The 5125-nt window shown below is 39.2% G+C and overlaps 1 pseudogene; it reads right to left on the bottom strand.

Annotated features, from left to right (window-relative positions):
• Window positions 1-204: 204 nt before the first annotated feature.
• LOC120538211 lies at window positions 205-652 on the bottom strand (annotated as a pseudogene).
• Between the last annotated feature and the right edge of the window lie 4473 nt (window positions 653-5125).

Below are 5125 nucleotides of genomic sequence, written 5' to 3'. Positions count from 1 at the left end.
GTTTTTTGTCATTCTCCCTTTGTGTTTTTTGTCAGAGAAAGACCAGCCATATTTATTTCTGTACATAAAATTCACAGAATACTCGCATGAAGTAAAATTATAAAAATAAAATTCAGATATAGTCAGATATAGTAAGCGATGTGCAAGCAAGGTATCAGACTATATGGAGAAATAAGGTAGGGGACGAGAGGGAACATTCAGTTTTCACAGATTGTTCAGTTCCAGAAAAGTCTGATCCATCATCTGGTGAATGTTGCTATTTTCCTCCTTAGCATGCATCAATTTTTCTTCTAAGTCATCAATGGTCTTCTCAAGCTTGGCCACTGTCCTCTCAGCAAATTCAGGAAGGGTCTCAGCCTCTTTGAATTTGTCTGTGCGTATCCTGATCTCTTCCTTCTGTGAGTTTCTCTCAGCTTGTGCCTCCAGTAACTTCAGGTTGTTGGTCACAGTTTTCAACTCTTCTTTACGCTCAGCACATTTGCTTTCTGAAAGTTCAGCACACTCTTCAGTACACTCAAGATCACCCTCAATGATCACAAGCCTCTTCAGCGATGTGCTTGGTCTCTTTAAGCTGAATCTCCTGCATTTCCATTTTTTCCTTATCCTTCAAGGCCCTGTTCTCAATGACCTGAATGTTATGGTACATGTACATTTTCTAACTTGTTAAAACGAGAAAGTGCTTATTTTGACACAATTAAAATATGTAGACAAACTTAAAAACAGAATATTTTCTGTCTTAAAATATTGTTAATGGTATTTGTGTCCTTTTTCTTGATGATGACTGATTTATAAGATGGTTTAGATGTGCTAGAGCTGTCCTCTTAGAGTTGTGTGCTGAACTGGAGCCTACATTACACAGGAATTAGAGAGTCTCTGTTCGGTTACAGGATTAGAACAACCAGGTTTAGAAAATAAATGGATGGACAGACGGACATCAGAATGTGTCATTGAAATGTGTAGTGGAACTAACTTCTCAGTTCACTTCATTGTCCTTCCACCTGGAGCTGTTAAAATGCCAACACCAAAAGAATCTGAGTAGGACTTACAATATGCTTGTCACTTTCTGTAACTTAAGGCTAATTTCCATGCCAGGTTTGTGTTTTGCAAATCCCGATTTGTGGAAGAAATGGCATACCCACATTTTCGACTTTTATACATGAGGCCCATGATGCCTTGAAGCAGTAATGGCAATTGTTACACTATAACCATGCTGCTAAAAGCAATCTTCACGTGTTAGATATTTTTTTTCATTCCTCTTCTAAATTTATTTCAATATAGTACCTTAATTTTCCCAGCATAAAGTTATTTGTCCTCTTAGTTAGGACAAACCTACTCAAGTATGGGCAGAACTGCTGACTGGAATAAATAAAGGACACAATCTACAAAATGTTGGAGATGAAGAAGATGTTAAAAGTCAGAGTGTGTTATGTGTTAGAATTGGTGTTATAAGACACTCTGTGGTGGTCTTTCTATTTCTTAACAGAGTGAATGGGGACTTAACTTCTAATGGAGCACCAAGTGGTTTAGTCCAAGATGGCACTTACATTTAATGCATGGGTCTCAGGCTCTCACTTTATAATCAGTCTGGGTAGCAGGTCTTTAAAGTGTCAAATGGAAGGAAAGTCAGGCCTTCTCAGCTAATCTGCTGTCTTCCCATTGTACAAACACTGGCATGGGGTTGACTGCTTGCCTCCAATGACTGCCCTACCAGCATTTGCAAGTAAAAGATGCACCTCAATTGCTCAATTGCCATGAAGCTATGGTGCTTTTCACGTCATTTTCTTACGGTTTTCTCATATAATCCGGCTTTTCCAGTGATTTTAACATAATCTTAATGGGTCGGAGGCAGTTGCGGCACATTCCCATGACTGCCAGTCATGAATTATAACACACCTAGCAACTCCACCTAACCAGTTTGCAATGAACCCGGACAAGTCTTAAGTGGTAGGAGTGGGCTCTTCATATGTGTAAGAGCAGGCAACTAATGAATGCTCATCAGGAAGTATAAAGCATATGATGCACCAATGAAAAATAAGGTGACAGGTGTTTTGGACCTTGCAAACAGAAGTTAGGCTTGTCTGTTTGATGTCTCGAGTTGTATGCACCATAAGAAAATGGAAAAAAAGAACAAACAAAAAGGCTGAGATTGCAGCCGAACTCGCCATACTTGTAAAGCCTTTATACAGATCCGTCTCATTCAGGCAGAATGCTATTGGCTCTCGGAGAAACTTGCAATACTTTGGAAATGTCAAACCGTGCTGAAAAGTTGTTACACAATCACAAAATTTTTGCCTTGAACTGTGAGTTCTGGTTGGATAATCTGATATTCCCAGGTGTATCCCCAGGTGACGAGAACAGCAACTGAAATGACAAGGAGTCGTCTAAGGTGCCTCCGGGTTTAGTTTATTAATCTAAAAATATAAAAAATACAGTACTATTAATTTTTCTTATATTCTGCCATTGTGTGCTGTCTTCACAGGCACTGGCACATTGTTAGCCCTGTTTCTCTCACATCATTGTGTCACACTGCATATAGCGTCATGATTACCTAAAGGTACGTATTTAAGATTGTGATGTGTAGTTCATGTTAAGTAAAAAGAACACTTTTCTTGAAAAAAGTTCTTTTTAATTTAGGGACTTCATATCATTACATTTGGCTCTTTGCAATGTTACTTTTTTGAAAAGTTTTGGTTTAGTGTTTTTTGTTCACTAGTTTCTTGACTTGATGGTAAGAAACTTCTTACCACCGTTTGTATCTCTCCCTAATGCTAAACGTTTTCTTCTTCCCTGATTGTAATTATTTTTTTGCCTTGAGGCTGCTAGTTTTTCCCTTTAACCACAATAACAATATTGCAAACTCCCCTTTTGATTAAAGATGGTTAGCATCACATGAGTTTAAAAAATGGTTCTCAATGCAGATGAACGAAATTCCCAGAGGCACCCAAAATTAATTTACAGTTCAGTCTGCTGAAGTTTGCATCATCAGCGTCATTTGCACTACCTCTGTCTTCACGTCTGAAAGAACTCTTGACTGGGGGCTGATAAAAATGTTGAAGGGTTACAGACCTGCCACCTGTCTCCTTGGGCAAGTCAGCACTTGCAAAGAACTTAATTTCCCATACAGGGCGTCCGGAGATGGTATTACAAGGGGCACCTCCCTAAAACAGAGCCGGACGAAGTCCTAGCCACAGTCAGGTCCCACATAGGCTGCTGTGCACTCATGTGAAGTGAATCGTATCGGCAATGAACCAGCATGTCTGCTTGTCTCTTTTAACTGCCTTGTCAACGATAAGACCAATTTAATGTAGTTTTAAAAAAAGAAAAAAAAATGTAGTTTCTTTCATGCTGAACAGACCTGCTGGCAAAAGGCCTAACAGATAGTTGTCAGTTTGTTTTCACTTTACTGTCAGTAGGACTATGTGCTATTAGGAAAAAAACCAGCAAACTGTAAACCTTTGTTCATCTCTTACTGTTCAATCAGCAGGCTGGAATGGGAAAACACAAACAAATTTCACTCTGCAAGAAAAACATAAACTTAAGAAAAATGAACAATTTATCATGGTGATACGCCTACTCTGGTCAAAACACAGCAAGTGTGACTCCCTGTTTTCACCATACACAGACCTCAGGGACTGCTACAGCATATTCCACATTAAGGACTTCACTCTCCAATAAAAGACATTCCACAATCATCTTGTCTGACTGATCTTCCCACTCAGAAGGGTCTAAACGGTCTGCAGTACCCGAGTTGTGCTGCTTTTAGATGTCTTATGTCTGAGTAGTGCCTGTGCCAGATTATTTTATCTACTGGAGAGACCAAGAGCAGCCAAAATGGGCTGACTGGATAGGGCTATCACATTTCACAAACTGATCACTAAATTAACTTTCTCTTTAAATTCATTCATGGATTCATTTTCTGAATCTTCCCACTGAAATACAGGATCATGAGTAATGTGCATCAGTACACGTCTGACCATCTCACTGTCACCTACAGGCCTGTTATTTACAGTAGCAGCACTCCATATATATATATATATATATATATATATATATATATATATATATATATATATATATATATATATATAATAGACATTAAGCCCTTTATAATAACGGGCGCTAGAACAGTAGTGCATAAACATTTGTATGAACAGTCTATATTTAAATGGCAAGGGACCTTGTATGTGGCTGTAATATGCGTCACTGTATTGTGTGCCTTTAATTTTCTCTCTCAGTAATACTGGTTTGTACTTCCGTAAAATGCCTGTAATTTTGTCTGAGAGTAATACAGTGGAACCTCGGCTCACGACCATAATTCCCTCCAAAACTCTGGTTGTAACCTGATTTGGTCGTGAACCGAAGTAATTTCCCTCATAGGATTGTATGTAAATACAATTAATCCATTCCAGACTGTATGAACTGTATGTAAATATATATATTTTTTTAATTTTTTAAGCACAAATATAGTTAATAATACCATTGAATTCACAGCGTAATAGTAAACTAAATGTAAAAACATTGAATAACACTAAGAAAACCTTGAACAACAGAGAAAACTAACATTGCAAGAGTTCATGCTATAGTGCTACAAACCGCTCGCTAAAAAAATTTTTTTAATGAGTTTTAAGCACAGGGAAAAAAATGAACATTTGAAAAATCCGTAATTTAATAAACAACCAAGAAAAGTAACATTGCAACAATGCACACGCGCGCCTGTGTGTGTGTGTCTCTTCGCAGGCCTGCGGGCCTGCGTGTCTGTTTGTCTGGCGCGCGTCGTCTCTGTGTGTGTGTGTGTATGTCTTGCACGCGCCTGTGTGTGTGTGTCTGTCTCGTGTGTGTGTGTGGGTCTGTCTCGCGCACGCACCTGTGTCTGTCTGTCTGTCTGGCGCACCTGTGTGTGTCTGTCGTGTGTGCGTGTATCAGTGTCTCTCTCTCTCTTTCTCTCTCTCTCTCTCTGCACAGGGAATGCACAGGAAGAGACTGAACACATGCTGTGTGGCCCCGCGCATGCGCACTTCACCAGAAGACACACACACACACACACATGGACGCCTGGATGCACACATGGGTTTTATTAAAGAGGATATATATAAATAATGCAAAGAGTACACAACACGTGTTTCGC

The sequence above is a fragment of the Polypterus senegalus genome, chromosome 10, assembly GCF_016835505.1.
Source record: "Polypterus senegalus isolate Bchr_013 chromosome 10, ASM1683550v1, whole genome shotgun sequence".
NCBI lineage: Eukaryota > Metazoa > Chordata > Cladistia > Polypteriformes > Polypteridae > Polypterus > Polypterus senegalus.
Note: the sequence above shows the minus strand (reverse complement) of the source record. Positions and strands in the feature narration are given on the sequence as shown.